The 18,958-nt window shown below is 43.0% G+C and overlaps 1 protein-coding gene across 2 annotated transcripts in view; it reads right to left on the minus strand.

The window, feature by feature from the left end:
- CDK18 (cyclin dependent kinase 18) overlaps positions 1 to 18,958 on the minus strand; it is an 87,546-nt gene that overhangs the window by 46,416 nt on the left and 22,172 nt on the right. For both annotated transcript variants that reach the window (XM_081865255.1, XM_081865254.1), the window contains exon 2: positions 12,923 to 13,047. The gene's annotated coding sequence lies outside the window, so the exon portion shown is untranslated. The remainder of the gene's footprint in view (positions 1 to 12,922; positions 13,048 to 18,958) is intronic.

Raw genomic sequence — 18,958 nt, forward strand, 5'->3', positions numbered from 1 at the left:
ATATGGTTATGTGATAACTGAACACAAATCTGAGCAAGTGCCACCTTGTGAAATGGTGGCCAGCTGCAACGGGAAGCACGAGTTATGTGACCCCCAAGCGAGCACAATTCAAAGTGTTAGTGCTGACCTTTAAAGCCCTAAACTGCCTTGACCCTTATACCTGAAGGTACATCTCCACCGCCATCGTCCAGCCACCTAGATCCAGCTCTGAGGGCCTTCTGGTGGTTCCCTCACTGTGAGAAGTGAAGTTACAGGGAACAAGGCCTTCTTGGTAATGGCACCTGTCCTGTGGAACACCCTCCCATCAGATGTCAGATAAACAGCTATATGACTTTTGGAAGACATCTGAAGGTAGCCCTGAATAGGGAAGTTTTTAAGTTTGACGTTTTATGATTTTTTATATTTTGTTGGAAGCTGCCCAGAGTGGATTGGCAAACCAGTCAGATGGGCAGCACATAAATATAATAATAATAATATAATTGCCACTTTCACAACAGAAACAGGTGCTGGTGAAAAAGATGACCAGAGAGTGAGGTTGTGAAGCCTTTTCCCACTCCATAAGCTGAAGAAATTCACCAGAGAATTTCCGTCTCAGACTTAATTTGCAACAGGCAGCAGAAAAACCATGCTTCTTTGGAGGTCGATCAACTGAAGAACAGCCAGAGATTTTTTTTACCCCGGGTGAGAGGGACCTAGTCTAAGAACCTCTGGGCTTCCTGAGAGAGCAATGCATAATGAACGCTACAAGAGCCTGAGTGAAGACCCCTTAATGTTTATGGAAAGATCTGCACTGACATGAATGAGCTCAAGGGTCAGGCTCTATGTCCATTTCTGAATATGCTCATGAAATGAAACTTATGGGGGAAATGCTATAGACACATGTTCTGTTTCTGCCATGTAACCTAATCCAATGTGATCCCCACAGGGCCCAATGGGAGGAAGTGTGCACACTGGGATGCTCAAGGTTTTTGTTTGGCCCACATTTTTTCAGCAAGCCAAACTGATTCATGCTTCCTAGACTATTATGTGGATTGAATCTTTTGGGTTTTGCAATTCTACAGATTTTGCAATCCAGTTTACAGCTCAAAAAAACACCAGAATGCTTATTTTAGGGTAAAATGCATACTTTGAGGAAAACAGCTGTTTAAAATAATGCAAATTCTAATGGAACAAACACAGGAAAAAGTGGCATAGACTGGAAATAGACCTGTCAAGCCACAGGATTGCAGCCTTAGCATTTTTTCCATGTGCTCAATCAGCATTGTCACTGGTTATGACAGCATTTCCCTTCCACCTACTTGTTTCACTCTTCTCTCAGCCTGCATGCGACTTGGGGCAGATGGTTTCATTATAGCTGCATAGAACAGGTTACCTACTAATGAGCCACAAAAAGTCTTGTCTCCCTCTGGATGGATTTCATACAGTCAACTGCCAAAAGTGCACTTTCTAACCACAGCCCAAACTAGCATTCAACGTATGCTTTCCCAAAATGTTAAACTTTGCTTCTGCAATTACATGGGAAGAATAGTGCAACTTTATTTTATGTCATATCTTTGGGTTTGTAGCCAACTAAGCCCTACTCACAGTAGACCCATTGAAATCAATGGGTGCTAGTTATTTCCACTTATTTTAATCGATTTACTCCAAGTATTACTCAGTTGCATACAATGTTTTGCGCTCCGAAACGCCAAAACAAAATAAGGGGTAAGGTTTGCCCAGTATTGAGTCCTGGATCAAAATGTTTCCTGCCAGTTTAGCTCTGACAACTTTATGTTATGGTGTGGCACACAAATGCCGTAAGTACAGTGGTACCTCGGATCTTAATTCGTTCTGGAGGTCCGTTCTTAACCTGAAACTGTTCTTAACCTGAAGCACACCACTTTAGCTAATGGAGCCTCCTGCTGCTGCCGCGCCGCCAGAGCACAATTTCTGTTCTCATCCTGAAGCAAAGTTCTTAACCCGAGGTACTATTTCTGGGTTAGTGGAGTCTGTAACCTGAAGCGTATGTAACCTGAAGCGGGGACAATTTGTTTTACACTCACAGCCACTACTGGGGTAGAAGCTCATTAAGGCAAACAATTCCTTATGTTTCAGTGGACAGCTTGTGATGTGCATGGTGTTCTCCTTCACCCCACTCCCAACTTCGTATTTGCTCCCTGAGCACTACCCTGCCTTTTGTTGTTGTTGTTGTTTGTTCTTGTTCTTGTTCTTGTTGTTGATAGCTCCCAATACTAAATGAAGTGAGCATGACATTGGAGTGCATATTGGTTTATCTGGATGATCAAGTACTAGTTCTTCAATGTACAGGGATGAGATGGCTGGATGTGCTGAATCAGAGTGCACAAACACCTGCAAACTACCCAGGGACAATACTGGTCCCTATGCTGATCATAATGACTAGCAGAGGCCAGCAATGACTGGTGCAGAGGAAGGGGGAACAGTGACCACAGTGACCAAACTTAGGGTACACATATTTCAAAAAGTAAAAACCAGGATACCCCCAAGTTGTTGAGCCTTTTGTTACAAAAACGTCAAAAACCTGCGATTATTCGATTGACTTGCCAGGACAAAGTGCTGTCTTTAGGAACCCCCCCCCCATGTCAATTCCACCTTTGAAATCCCGGTAACGTCCAGGAAAATCCAGACGTATGGCAGCCCTAACCAAATTCTACTAGGTTCCAGAAGGAAGTGCAGTTGCTGGGAGAAGCAGTGAGAGTCTATTCTGTGAAAATGGGATAGCGAGAGAAGGGAGCAAGTTTTGCTCCAGGGACATAGCCTTTTACTTGAGTGGGGGGTGTGGAGTGGAGGAGGAATAGCCACACTGCTTCACAAACAACAGAAAGATTGTGTGCTGTAGCTGAAGGAAGGGGAAGCAAAGCCTCTGAAGGAAGCCACATGAGAAAGGCTGCTGCAGCTGAAAACAGTGCGTCAGCTCAGACATTATAACATGGACACATGCAGCTGAATGAACACTCCCCTTGTGCTGTGAAGAAGAGGTTTGGGAAGCAGAGAATCGAAAAGACTGTGTTGGCGGCCAGTAGCCGGACTTCTGAGCATAAGGAAGTGGCTCATAGGGAAATTAGCCAGGGAAAAGTTTTGTGGTTTGCTCCTGACAAAGGCAACATCCTAGACAAGATTTGAAACAAAGTGTGCATGTGTGTGTGTGCCAAACCATCCTTTTGCTTCATGCTCCTTTCTTTTTTTAACAGCCCCTGCCTTTTTCATTCCTCCAGCTTTCTCCTTTTCTCTTGAGCATCCTGGGGAGTCTCGAGACAAATAACAGGGAATTAACTGAAACTGTTAGGGACTCATGAGGTATGTGTGCAAACAACTGGCCTTTAAACTCCCTACATTCTCTAAGAACTGCTGTATCATATGTTCGCATGAGTACCAATTGTGCAAGAATCACCGGCTGCACAGGGAACAAAATATTGCTGGAGGGAAAATGTAACATGACATGCCTGAAAAGGAAACATGGAAAGTGCCTGAATCTTCTGCAACAAACAAACAATTGCAAATGCAAAAAAACCAAAAACACTTTTATAACCTAGACAGGGTCTTTGAAGTCTGACAACCTATGGCTATTGCATGAATATCACGTTTCTTATTCCCTGAATGCATACGCCACTGCAGCAGTATCTAGGAGCTGAAAGCAGTCCAAGTGGGGTAGAAAATATCTCCCTTTCATGAATGTGTTCAAGGCTAGGCTAGGAAGGTGTTTATACCCCTGCTAGCATAAAACACAATTTTTCCATCTCTTGGATAAATTATGTACTGCCATCAGTTGGAATTGGATATATTAATGGTTCCCCCCTGTGACTGTATTATTTCCTATCGTTGGGTTAAAGCAGCTTGGAGGGTACTGAACAGGGGGAAAAATGGGTGGAAGGGAAAGGGTTAAGCAGTCCTCCTCCAGCCCCCTTTAAACCTGCAACCTCCCAAGGCTGCTCTGGGTCTTTAAAAAGTCAAGGGAAGCATACACGCAGCTGGTGTCACCACGTGTGATTTCAGCCTTGCCCTTAGGAATCCCATGCCATCAAATGACTGACTTGAATTGTGGCAAAGAGAATGCAGTCAACAGACACACACAAGGCAGCAGGCAAAAAGGAATCTAGTGAGATTCTTTCTCCACTGAACACACCATTTCTCCCAGCTCAGGAAATGCTGAAAGGACACTTTTGTCAACCCTGCTGGTGGGTAAAGGAGGACTGCAGGAGGATAGAATCTCAAGGTTATTTTGCAATCTGCAGTCCTTTGGTGCTTAATTTGACAAATGTTTAAGGCTGCCCAAATGTTCATTAAGGACAACAGTTGTAAGAAGTGAGTCAGTGATATGAGACTGAACTGAAGGTGTCCTTTATTTCCACTTCCTTGCAACCACAGTCATTGTGAGGAAACATGGTTCTGTCAACACTGCAGGTAGAGTACAAAATTGTTTTAGAAAATTTTCCAGCAAAAAAATGTTTGGAAAGCCCTAGTTCCTCTTCAGTGGTTTAGAACCAACTCATATCCTTTGCACAGCTGATCCTGTAATCCCCACTTCTGCCCACACACCCAGGACCTGCTCCCCACAAACATTCCACTCCCTGTTTCTTCCAGCCACAACATTCAGTCTTGCAGTGGTGCAGGAAAGTGAAAGTCAGTTGCAATTCATGCCTTCATCCCACACTAGAACTGTGTGCAAATGCTCTCTTATGCCCTGCCATAATTTGTGGGCAGAGAAATTGGGGGTGCTATTTTCACCTAATTTCTACAGGGCAGCAGATAATTTCTCCAGTCATTTCTCAGAAGCAGAGTTCACAATTAGCAGACCATTAGGTCCAGTCGCTGACGACTCTGGGGTTGCGGTGCTCACATCGCTTTATTGGCCGAGGGAGCCGGCGTATGGCTTCCGGTTCATGTGGCCAGCATGACTAAGCCGCTTCTGGTGAACCAGAGCAGCGCACAAAACACTGTTTACCTTCCTGCCAGAGTGGTACCTATTTATCTACTTGCACTTCGTGCTTTCGAACTGCTAGGTTGGCAGGAGCAGGGAGCGAGGAATGGGAGCTCACCCCGTCACGGGGATTCGAACCGCCGACCTTCTGATCGGCAAGCCCTAGGCTCTGTGGTTTAACCCATAGCATCACCCGCATCCCTATTTCAGAAAGTACTTTCTTATAAAAAGCAGTGAGAAGATGGCTTTCTGAGAACCCCTCCAACCAAGGAAGCACAACTGGCTTTGGAAAAGTATCAAATAAATCAGCTCCCTTGAAGTTGAAGCACATACCTGAGCATGGTGTTTGCCACTATTTGAGGCAAAAACATGGAGATGAACCTATCTTTGTTTTCTCCACCTGAGCAGAAAACAATCCTTCCCAATGTCTTGCTATGTACTTGAAAGGGCAAGGGTTACATCACTTGTTAGCTGTAAGAAGCCTTTCTCTGTACTACTCTAGGTGACTGCTGAGCCCATTACTCAGTGCCTGAGAGCAGAGAGGACAGAGCAACCTCCCTGCCTTACCTGTTCATCTCTCTCCACAGGATTCTGCTGCTCAGTCAGGGTCTTGACATTTTACTGACAAAAAGGAAACAAAGCTTCCCTGCCAGGTGGTCACATTCTTGTCTGCAAAAAGTCAATTGGCATTCTGCTCATCAATATTTCTCTTACAGCAAACTGCTAAAGCCTGAGATCAAAAACAATGTGAGTTCCATGCAGTGCTTCCCCCCCCCCCCAAATGCTCAAAAAGTACTCTCATTTTGACTCAAGAAAATTGCCATTTCATAGCTCAAATTGGGAAAAATAAATACAGTAAATGGACAAAAGTACAAAGATTCACTAAATGTTTAGGGCGTATGCATCCCCCCAGAAAAAAAAGCACTGGTTACATGAAAGAAAAACTTTTGCAGTAGCTTTCTGCTAGGCTGACCAAAATGGCAGAATTTGTCTTCTGCCCTATTTCAGCATGGTTAGAAATGGGACTATTTCCACCCTATCTATATCAAGGGTAGGGAACTTGCTGCCCCAGATGTTGTTGGATCAAAACAACTCCCATTAGCACCCAGCCACAGCTACATGGAATGAATGTACTTGCAGCATCCCATTTGCCTGGTCATGCATTTCAGTACATATGTAGAAGGGTGGGTTGCCTTCTGGATGCATCTGAGATCTCCCAGTGCTAACCCCCCCCCTCTACTTTCATGTAAGTGGAAGTGACATACTTCACCACAAGTCAAGCAGCACAGAGAAGAACCCAAATGTTATGAAGCATACAGTATGCATGCAAGCCTGGCACTTATTTTAGGAACTTTTGACCTTGAACATGCTCCAGAATTTGGCACTTCAAGGGGTAATGTAGTCAAGGGCAACAAAGATAAATCTCAAGTCATTTGATAATATCAAAAGGGCATTTGCGTATTCATTAGTTATTAACTTTGCTTACTTTGCTGCCTCCATCACATCCACAAACAGCCAACCAGCAGAGTTTTTCCATGTGGTGAAGGGAATGCTGACGCCTGTCCACAGGAACAGAGTGCTGGGACTCTAAGAGGTCTGCTGTGACAAGTTTGCCAGAGACTTTGAGTGTGGTCACTCTTAAAGAAGTGTTACCCTCCCCGGAGTAACAACTATTGAAAAGTCACTAATACTCATTTTTTAGGTAAGGCACTTAGGAGGGTGGTGGCAGTCTAGCTGCAGGCACTTTTTGGAGAAACTCTTGTGCAATAAACTTACTTTTGCCAAATACCAGACTTTTCGCAACAAGTAAAGTGACACGAAAATGCACTGGAAAGTGTGGGACAACAGTTGTTTTGATTCAACACTGTATACCTCCCCACAAGTGAATGTTCATTAAGTATCACCAATGTCATCTAACCTGCCTGCAAACAAATCAGAATAAATGCTCAGAATGAAGGTCACCTAGAGTCACCTTCTTTTACTGTCTCTCTAGACCAAAACAAAGCTTTCCTGATCAGGCACAGGATACTGCAGCAAAAGATGGATATCAGGGGTACTTCATAACACAGACTTCTGAGCCTTTGCCCCATGCAGTGCATGCAAACAACAGTCAGCACAAGACAACCAAGAAGGCAGGGAAAGTAAGTGGTATATATTGGAAATTTCAGAATCACACAAGTAAAGGAGGGTGGGAAGAAAGAAGGATCATGAAAGGATCCATGAAAGGTAAAACTTTGAGTCTCATGTTGACTGTCACATCTACCCCCAAAATAAACAAGAATCTAGCAACACCTTAAAGACTAAGAAATATGTTGCAGCATAATCTTCCACGAGCAACAGTCCACTTCTGTGGAATGTATAACAAAGGCAAGAAGTATGAACCAGCTCCTACTGAAGCATGAGAAGCACACACACCTTCCGCCTGCCTTAGAGATCCCCTGGCCTTCATTCCTCACTTGTAATCAGATTCATCACTTGTGTCAACTTCTCTCCACCTGGGAATCTAAGCCTATTCTCTTCGGCTCAAGAGATTTACCAGCAACAAGTCAGTCTGCAGATGTTTTAAGGGCGTTCCTTCCTTGTGCAGTAAATTGCCCAGCAGGAAGACTCTAGGCTTTTTGCTGTTTTAAGAAGGGAGTGATCAAGGTTGGTGTCTTTGCAAGTGTTGAGTCTGGGATGGTGTATAGGCATGCCCAAGGCCCTTGAAGATGAGAGTCATTAATCTGCAATGAGGATGTGCATATAAGAAGCAAAGGAAGGAGCTTCACCTGGGTTTCATTGAAGACCTAGAAACGCCCAGTAATGGAAGCAGCACTATATAGCAGAGCAGAGGGGGCTGCTTTCATTTTGGTATATTCACCTCTGCATAAAAATAGATAAACCGACAGATAGTGCAGGGTGGATGCTATCTCAGTCTAAGGCCTTTCATTCCAACCGTGACAAGAGCAGAGCAGTTCAGACAGAAGACACTAAAATGACAGTCACTTTTTTTTTTTAACCTCATTAAATGAATCTACACCAGGAATCAATTCTTTTACTGGACGTGATAAAATGCATCTTGTGTTTCCCTTGGCCGGATAACGTGCTACTATGTGCCAGCTTGTCAAGTCACACCCCAGTGCCCATGGCTTGTTCAATACCCATATTGTCTGCTTTCCTAGAGGGGTTCTTGTTGAACTGTAAAGAAGTTGGTTGTGTCAGCATTTTGCATGGTACACTCCTGCTTTTCAAAGGATCACATGCCTTCAGCCAGTGTCAATCAGTGTTATCACCACAGAGGTTCACAGAACTACAGCAGCATCCATCAAGAGAGGATCGAGGGATGATTTTTATAAAGTCGCAGCACCACTCCTCCGCTACACATGGAGATGTTATTCAAATTTTCCATCCTTCAGTCTTTCCATATCGTAGGGTTTTATTTTATTTGTTTACTTTCAGGCTCAAGCAGGGAGACTAAATAATGTTTTAAAAAATGAAATGTCATTTATGGACTATGGGGATGAGACAGCCTGGAGCAAGGCTGGAGGCAGTGTTTCTCAAACATTTTCAGCTCTTGACCCCCCATTCTAAACTTGTTCTGCTTACCCTGAGCACAAAACCAACCATCCATCTGGAAGGGCAAGCGCGCAGTGATGCTATGCACAGCTACTCACATGCAAGCCTAATGTACTGCAAGTGTGCATATGGACCAGGTCAACAAATTATGAAGGGCTGAAGACAGAAATAAGATCAAGACAGCCCAGAGAGTGCTCATTATATGCTCTCTGAACTCATCTTCAAACCTGAACTTTCAGGCATGTCAGTGAATCAATCACTGGTTGGAGCCACTCACTCAGTCTCCCAAGCATACCCTGCCTGGGTCCACTGCTTGTAACCACTGCTACATCATCCTCCAATGGGGAAAGTTAAAGAAGTATTCAAAAGACTATGGATTATGTTAACTGAACACATTATGTTAACTGAATATGTTAACCGAACACTGAGGTGCATCTTCACAAACCACAAATTGTATGCCTGTGCAAAGCCTTAAAATGACTTCTCCAACATCAAACAAGGTGATCTCGGCAGGGCATTTATTGACCCAATCTTGCCTAAATCTATACACATCCTCAAACCAAATCACTTGGATATTCTTCCCGGGTAATGAGTCAACACTGAGAAGCACAGACATGGTACTGACACTACAATAAAAAGTTCCCATACAGACACTGTGGGTTGGTGTAGGCTGGCTACTTCTTTCTTTCCCTTTCCTATTTTTAATTAGTGGTTTCATTATTTCTACATCCTTGCCATGCTCCAGTCCACACAGAGCTCCCAGGATCCCCAGAGTCTTGAAAAGCCTATGGCTGTTCCACTTCAGACATGCAAGATTTCAGCCTGCCATCAATCCAACCTCAGAAGGAAATAGCGGAGAGACGACCACAAGTTAAGAATGCTGCCCTTTAGTGAGAAGAGGTCCTGCTACTTGCGACAGCTAAGACTAGCCATCTTACTTTTACTCTGCGCTGCCCTTAATTATTTCTTCTTAGTGTCATGTGGCAGCAAGTGATTAAAGCAGAGGGGGTGGGATCCAAGGTATCAGGCTTCTATTCCTGGCTTGGAAAGAAAGCGAGACAGAGCAATTAAGAGAAGCAGGTCTCTTGGGCTCAGTTCACAGCTCAAAGGAAAGAGCAAGTGTTTGGCTAGGAGGAGGGAAAAGTGAATGAATGAGTGATTCTCAGAGATGGGCTTACTTTGCAAAGCAAAAATTGAATATAAACTCTAGTTCTACGCTCTGCATACATTGCCCAAGTTTGTATACAAATGCCAGATTATTTTACAGGCCTTTGCACATGTCTGCTTCAGCTAGCAATGTTAAGCAAGTGCCAGTGGCTGGAGGAAAGGAGCTATTTTTGCAGTCAGAAGGACTAGAAACATGTTTTTTTTAAATTAAAAAACCCCAAATTTTTTAAAACTAACAAATCAGGGCTGTACCCTTAGAAGTGGGAATTTCAGCATCCGGCACAACTATTAAAGGTGCGGGATCCTGTTCTCTTTTCCATCTGGCCACCGTAATCATAACATGTTATTGTTATCTTTTATTTATTTAATGTAGCTGAAGCCATTAGCCATTAGAAAACAACACAGAATGAAATACATTACACAGTTAAAATAATTATTAAAACTTGGCATTCTGTCAAATGAAAATTTGCTGTGCTGAAGAATTTAACTTGGCGTCCCCACAAAGCTATAAACTGCCACTCTGAAGAAAAACCAGCCACCTTTTCAGAAATGTAAGGAGACCTGTCCCCACACCCCTCATAAGAAGTTATCAAGTACCCATAATCATAACATAGATCTTCTCAGCACCAAAAATTCAAGCTTTCAAGGTGCAATTGCACGCATGTGGATAACACACAGACCTACCTGTACATATGATCCGGAATGATGCAAAGGATAATTCTGGATGTTACATAATACAGGTGGAATAGGAAATAGAATGGGCTGGTGCTCCCTGTTCTCCCTGTGTGTTCACACAGTTCTAATTTGACATCTTCTCTTGCAGTCAGATGTGACAAGCCACCTCCCAGAGGTTACCATTCAAGCAACGTACACATTCACAAAGTTTGTCTGATTCCCTTTTAAGTAGAGATTGAATGGCAATCTGTCGTGGATGTTTAAGGTGAGATTTCTGCATTGTAGAGGGTTATACTTGATGACCCTCAGCTCTATGATTCCATGAACAAATTTGTGAGATGAACCTGAACTGGTCTATTCTTGCTGCACCTTTTCAAGGTTGCTTATTCTTCTACTGGCACCCTATGCTTCAGGATCATCTCTTGGTCTATCTTGGATTACTCATAGTTTTGGAGCTCAGTCCATAGCAAGCAGAAAACATGATGGAGAAAATATTGCAATTGTTTTTAAAAGGCAGAATTATGAAGCTTATTCTGACACAAATCAGTCCCTCAACTCCTTCAGTTTCAAAAATGCCATTAAGAAAAGATTGTTTCTGGAGGCAGCAAACAGAAAGCATGCTTTATTTTTTAAAGGGGGGAAATCAATAGCAGTTCTTTTGTAGAAATATAATGCATAGCATTGTTATTTTGTTTTCATTACCCACACCAGAAACTGAAATAGCTACATAGAACAACTAAGGGGCTGCCGTGACTATCCAGGCATTAGCATCCTATCTTATGGAGCAGCTTCGGGTTCTGAGCCTGATGCTGGTGACCAGGGGCACACTGGACCAGATCCCACAGCAACAAGGTCCATAGAACCAGGGCAGACACCCTCAAAGGCATCCTTCCCATTCCAACACCATAGGGAGTGCATCAAATGGGAAATCATGGAGCGAAGGAGAAATGTGGGAAGGGGGTAGAGCCTAACAGCTGGGCTGGAGGCAGGTACTCAGTAGGCCTCAGTTCATCACCAGCCCCCGCAGAGGCAAATTGCTAATTCTCCTTGCTGCCATGCACAAAGAGCTTCTCCTTGGGACCAGAACAGGGCAGCCACTAAAATGAATGTTAGGCTGGTCAGATGAAAAATGATAGGGCCCCAGCACCTTTAATAATTGTGCAGGGCGGTGAATTTTAGCATGAACCATCTGTCACGCAAGGAAGCGTCCCAATGGTCCAGCCTTTATTTCTCTATCAGATGACCTGGCATTTTGCCCAATGCTCCCACAAACTTGGGTGGGTGGGAGAGGAGCCCAACTTTGCCTTCCCCAGTAGCATGGGGTTAGCAGCCTCTTCTGCTTTTGCAGAAGAAAGCCAGATCTCCGGTTAAAGGCCAAAGGGTTCAATATTCCCTGGACTTTCCGCCTAGTAGTAAGAACTCAGCAGCAGGAGCTGTAATAAAAGACGGCCGTTACCCCACTTTCTTATCCTGGCTTAATGAACCAGTTTTGCAATAGGGGCAATAAATAATAGATTACTCTCAGAGGCTGGTGTAGCAGCAGTGCTGCTGCTGCAGAGCACTAGCTGCCTAAGCCTCACTGCCGTGGGGCTCCAAATCTATGCTGCTTATAGCTGCTACAGAGCCACATCATACAAAGCCAGGAAACCAAACAGTTTGCCCCCCCTGTCAAAGGCTAAACCAAAAGCAACGGTGCATGCATCCCAGTTGTGGATTATGCCCCCTCCCTTCAAGAGGTTCACCTGGGGCCTTTGTTATAGTCTTTGCAATGCCAGGTGCAGACCTTTGTACTCTTCCAGGACCTTTAAATTTGAATGATATGTTTTATCGCATTCTGATATGGCTTTCTCTTCTAAATTCTAAATGGCTTTCTCTTTGCTATTTTCATATTCAATTTTAACATTTGTTTTAGGCTGGTCTTTTTAATGCTGTTTTGATAATGTTTTATGTGAGTCTTTGTGATGTCATCCCTATTCTATAATACCACAGCATTTCGGCATTTGTTGAAATAAGCTGAATACTGCTTAATACCACAGTTTCAAAGTGGCATACGATAGACATACAGCCCCAAAATCAGGTCCCCTCCAGACTATTGTTTTTGAGGAGGGGTGTTCTGCAATATGTCATTGACACAACAAAAGTGCATTAGAGGTGGAATTATAGAACATCCATACACCATTTCACTTTTGGTTGTTTTGTGATACTTCACTAAGGCTACCCCATTATGGCCATCTAGGTGGGCACTCTTTCAGTATAGTACAACAAAAGTGGGTTCACCCCCAGAGTCACAGGATTTCAGCAGGAAGCTATGGCACATGCGCTACTAGAAACGAAGCAGTATGTCCAACCCAAAGCTTTTGAAGGTCCAAACAATATTAAAAGCAGGATTGTGTATAACCACCCCAATGCCACCATTATCACAAAGGATCACGAAAGAACAGTTAAAAGGAGGCCTGGAGAGGCTCTAGGTTAATTTTAACCATAAGATAAGCTTCCTTAACATCTCTACTGAAATTTTAAAAATTACAAAGACTTCACAGGAAGCTCAAAAGAGGGGTGTTGTAAAGAAGGGTGCTCTTGTGTACTTACCTTTTCTGCCACACCAAGGATCACTGCTGGAGTGCCCTTTCCCTCTGATTAGTTATTGCCAAAGGCTCTCCTCTACGCATGCTGTATGCTGTTTTACTGCACAATAGCCAGACCTGCACTGCATTCTGTTAAAAAGACAAAAAACCAAACAGCCTGTCATAGCCAGCTCTTATTCATTTATTTCAGTTCTTTAAAAATGTTTTCTTTTTTCAAAAGTGCATAAACTGCTTTGGGGGCCTCTATGAGTGTGGGCGGGTGTATTTAATTGGGTTGTGCTGATAAAGTGCCATAATAAGGCAGGCTAGTCTGGAAAAGGGTTGTGAGAAAGCTATTTCAGGGTGAAGGAAGGATTGGCAGGATTGCAAGCAGGAGTCCAGGGCAAGGAATCTAAGCATAGGACCATCCAACTTCTGCTTTAAAACCTCCAGTGAAGGAGAGTCCACAGCCTCCTGAGGGAGTGCGTTCCACTGTTGAACATTATGTTTTGGATTTCAGACAAGTTCAAAACCTTCCTCCCAAGAGATACATTTCAGGTCTACTCAGTGATGTGGGGCAAAAAACTTTCAGTTGAAAATCTTCTGTTTCATAAGTCTGTTGGTAACAATGAATGTACGCTAATTGCAAATGCAATATTAGGCAAGCTTAGCAGCTTCAAGATATTTGGCTTTTTCAAATAAATACGAGTAATATAAACATGCTAAATTGGATCACTGAAGGGGTTGCCAACCCTTTGGGGTCAGTAGACGCATATGGAATTTTGAGGAAAGTGCTCTGGGCACCAGTCACAAAAGTTGCATAACAGAAAATAGCTGCCACCTCTAAAAGAGCGCCGGGGGGGGGGGGGATAGAGGACTACAAAATGGTATAGGCATGTCCCCCCCCCCAATCAATGGGGGGAAAGGCACCTCCATCAGCACTTGCTCACAGAAAAAAGCTCATTGCACCTCTTCCCTGTTTAGAATGGATGAAAGGGAGGGTGCCCAATTCTGGCATCTAGTGACACAATGGGAAGATTCGAGGGGGGTGTTTGATGTAGAAATGGCTGAGCCATTACAAACAGGAACTGAGCAGGAAGATTGAATAGTCTCTTGAGTATTGTGGATTTCTAAGGGCATATTTCCTGAGACCTTTCAAGGGTGACTTATATACTGGTAGGTGTACTGGCTCCCACTGGAAACCCCTGCTCTAGGGGTTGCTATGATGAAACCTGAAAGTCCACATCATTGCAGAAGGTCTCAGGTCTGTAAGGACTTTTTCACAAGTGGATTAAGAGACAACATAGCCCTAGGCTATAGAATAACAGGTGGCTGCCAAAACTGGTCTCCTGAGGGCACCTCCTGCCTCACCAGTCCCAGGTGCCTTTGTAGGACTTGCCAGGTAGTCCGCTGGGCGTGTGAGTGTGGTCAGAAAGGGAAGCAACCCTGACTCACCCCTTTCCATTTTCTCCTAAAAATGTTAAATGTGTGTGTGTGTTATACATATATATATATATATAGAGAGAGAGAGAGAGAGAGAGAACGAACACCAATCATGGTCCTAAATTAAGAGGGAGGATCCCATCTCTTGTGTTAGACTGGAACAACCAGAAAATTTAAGGTGTAAGCCAAAATGTGGCAACTATGTAATATTCTGAAGATTAACATATATTTTACATAATTTGAATATCTGCTGACATGGGTAAACTATGTAACTGCAGACTTTGGAGAATGACAGACTTCAACTATTAATTTGATTAAATTACTATGGCACATACTGCCTCTTAAATTAGGTTATCACTTTGCATTTGAATCAAAAGGAAATATATTCTGAACAAAATTTCAGCAGAATAAAATTAGAATGTTCAGTCCTTAAATTTCCCATTGTTTTGTTGTGTCCCTTTCATTCATGCATTTCACTGCATATTTGTTTCACTATGAACTCATGGATATAATTTCCAAAAAAGGTAGGAGACCTGTAATTGAAGACATAGTTATTGTCATTTCTGTTAAGCATACTAAGGATTATGTGTGGAAGTTATAGAATAGGAGACATTCTCCTCCACCTCTGAGCAATTTACAATCTAAATAACTTGCTTATGTTCTCTTCCCAATTCTGAAAAAGTCATACAAAGAAATACAATGGGACTTGATTATTCAGATATTCTGTACTTTCAGATCTGGAAGTTCTGGTTTCCTTATTCTGCCAAGCAATATAAAATGACCGGTAGCAACCCAGTGGGAACTGCATTTAGAATTCAGATTCTATTTTATTTAGCAACAAAAACAAAAAAACCAGTCTGATTCACAATTGACTCTACATGCCACTCAATGTCAATAAATGACTTATCATTTAAGCCTTGCTCAATCATACTCTGAACTCTGAGGGGTAGGATTGTGTCCTGTTGTTGTTTAGTCGTGTCTGACTCTTCATGACCCCATGGACCAGAGCACGCCAGGCACTCCTGTCTTCCACTGCCTCTCGCAGTTTGGTCAAACTCATGCTGGTAGCTTCAAGAACACTGTCCAACCATCTCGTTCTCTGTCGTCCTCTTCTCCTTGTGCCCTCCATCTTTCCCAACATCAGGGTCTTTTCCAGGGAGTCTTCTCTTCTCATGAGGTGGCCAAAGTATTGGAGCCTCAGCTTCACGATCTGTCCTTCCAGTGAGCACTCAGGGCTGATTTCCTTAAGAATGGAGAGGTTTGATCTTCTTGCAGTCCATGGGACTCTCAAGAGTCTCTTCCAGCACCATAATTCAAAAGCATCAATTCTTTGGCAATCAGCCTTCTTTATGGTCCAGCTCTCACTTCCATACATCACTACTGGGAAAACCATAGCTTTTACTATACAGACCTTTGTTGGCAAGGTGATGTCTCTGCTTTTAAAGATGCTGTCTAGGTTTTCTCCCAATAATCAGGCGTCTTTTAATTTCGTGACTGCTGTCCCCTAACCTGATACAATTTCAGCACAATGTCTGAAAGAGCCTACCGTATATGCTTACCAAGTGTGCTTATGTAGGCTCTGTCTGCACGATAAGGACTCTGCCTATTTCAAGGGTCCCAGGTTACTCACAGGCATTCAGGTCCTTTCAGAACATGCATCATGAACATGCATCAATAACAGGATGAGCAGGCACTATCCCCAACCCCCTTCTCTGTACAAGTTCAGAGAGACAATATCTAACAGTGTTTCCCTATAGCTGACATGTGAACTACTTCCATTGAGAAGCAGTTTATCTGTAGCATTTGTTCTGCAGTGGTTATCTTGCATATGCAAATTAGAGGTCCAGGGAGGCCTGGGCCACCTCCAGCTGTTGAGGCCTCTAGCCATACTAAAAATAAAAAAACAACAATGCACAAAAACAAAATAAGGCACGCATACAGAAAAAGAGTTGCTTGTTTATATAATCAGCTGAGCTGAGAAGACACATTCATCACAGTCCAATCTTGTGTCATCAGAACAGATATAGTTTTATTAATATTTCCACACATTTCTAACTCTTCAATATGACAGAATCAATATCAGTTAACAAAACAAATTTAATTCCCTCCCACACCAAATCACTGCTCTCACTAGCAAAAATTTGGAGCTCTAAGCTGATAATGTGTGTCGCTTTTTGATGAAATCTTTTTCCATCACTCTATTTCAAATAGTTACCTCATCAGTCTTACCCAGTAGCAGCACCGGATTTAGGGAGGTGCAGGTGGCTCTCCTGCACAGGATGCTAAGCCAAGGTGTATAACAACAACAACAACAACAACATATATTTATACAGGTACCTACTGAGAAGATCCATTCAAAAAGCAACTGTACCAAAAGGTATTATTGTGAAAATAAGAAATATTTAGGGGCATGTGCCCAATTTTGTCCTCAGTCAGGGCGCCATATTACCAAAGTTTGTCCCTTCCAGTAGCTCCTGCAACACACAGCCCACATTGTTCCAGGCAGTGGGATGCCTGGAGCATCATTTGCAATTGTCTCTGGGGAAGTTTCCATTCTTTGTTGAAAGCATGCAGTGTGGGTGGGTTTGCTCTACTTCAGCTGGGAGAATAATTGCTACAGGCTTACCGAGGGGTAGAAGGAGGTAGTGAGAAGTTATTAGAAATTAGGAGAGTTGTGCCCATTACTTCCCAGAACAAATTGGTAGGCAGCAAGGGAAATAAAAACCACAGAAAGCGAGTGAGACAGGCATCATGTTCCAACATCTCACGCACGCCTGATTGATTTGAGGCCGCACATTTGGTAAGAGCTCAGATGAAGTACCTATTTCCAAGCCAGGCTGAAAAGATCACTGCAGCAGAACAAACAGTTTCCTCAAATGAACTCCCTGAATGTTCTCATTTGCCCTCAATGGGTGGACATTCCTCAGGTTTGGTGGAGCTTGGCAAGACCCACCCTACTCTGTATTGGAGGCAAAGTATTACACGCTGCTAAAACTCTACATTCCTATAAATTCTTTTACGTGAGTCTCTGTGGTTTGATGTCTTACCAGCCCACTCTGCACTTAGCTGAACTCTTTCTTTCATGCAGCACCATTAGCGATTTGAAGTGAGCTACATTTGACCTTTATACTAGGGGCCAATCCAAAGACAGTAACAGAGCAACACAATGCATATTTAGTAAGAAGTACGTCCCACTGAATTCAAATAAAATGTGCAAAGGATAGAAGCCATACCATGCTTAAGTCCCTTTACTATAAACAGGATATAATTAACACAAGTCCTATGGAGCTCAAGGGGGTTTGACTAGCATTTCCTGGTTCAGGTGTGGCGCTTGCGCAAATGGCTTGCTCCTTTGCAGGTGGGATCCAGTCACATACTGACAAGTTCAGTTTGGGCAATTAATGTGGATGTGTGGTCCATGTGCACCAATCCTGCTTCCAAACCCTGAACTTCCACCCAGCCTTCTTGCAGTAAGGGAAGTGATGAGAAAATGCACTGGGTAACAATATATTGATATGATCCTGCAAAGCCTCTCTCTGCAAACTTTGTGCAAGCAAATCAGGATGAATAAACAGGTCGCCAGGAAGTGACCAGTCAGCAATTGACATCAAATTGTCCCTGTATACAGCTGATTTGAAATTGCTGAGGAAAGTGAAGAAAAATAAATGCTTGCTTTTCAGAGTCAGTATAATCACCTTCTAGCCCTCTATATTCATTTGCAAGAACAGTACAAATCATGTAGTTCATTATAAAATGGAAGCAGCAGCCTTTTGGCATTTAGCTATGCTAGGGACTCCGCTGGTATCTGGAAGCAAGTTGGCAGCACAGATGCATAATTGTGAAGACAGATGTACTTGTGAACAGGAGTGGGTGGGTGGCTTTCGTTGCAGAATGAGCTTTGCTTTTCTACACCTTCCCTCTTGCAAAGACAGTTGCTTTTGTACCTGCTCAGTCCTCCCTGCCCTTTCTTCCCAAACTTCAAGGAGGTAATACATTTTTGTATATGTTCATATTCAAGTATCTGTTTAAAATCTTTGTTCAGACAAAAAACAATTCAAAAATTTCTCAAAGGGGTGTGTGCGTTTGCTTTGCGAGTGACATGAGGGCTAGCCAATCACTACTGTGCAAATCTGGAAATTAGAAACAATAACTTAAGTTGCCCCTGAGCCTAAACAGTGATACATATGCATTCACAGTGGGCCAAGGGAGAAAGCTACACATGTCCCTGTTTATCCTATGACTAGACTAGTCTAATTTATGTGTTGCCTTTTCACAAAATAAATTATGTTCAAAGCAGATCACAACAAAAACATGGTTTTGAAACGTGGTTTCAAAAACAATATTTCAATAAGAATATAGCTAACAGTTCAAGACATGAAAGTATTTCAGCAGCAAATTTTAGAAGAAAAAAAACCCACAGCATCAATGCAGTAAGTATCCATGTGGGCACGTTTCAAGGCAATCACCAGAAGTGTAGGAAGCATTTTAGGGACCAGAAACAGTTGGTATCTCTCTGGGACTGAACTCAACTCTGCACATATAAGATGCAACTAATCTATATGCTACCATGGCAACTTTGAGGCTAGTTTTAACATCTAACTAGCAAACACACACAAAC

This window comes from Podarcis erhardii (assembly GCF_964252035.2).
Source record: "Podarcis erhardii genome assembly, chromosome: 6".
NCBI classification, from domain to species: domain Eukaryota; kingdom Metazoa; phylum Chordata; class Lepidosauria; order Squamata; family Lacertidae; genus Podarcis; species Podarcis erhardii.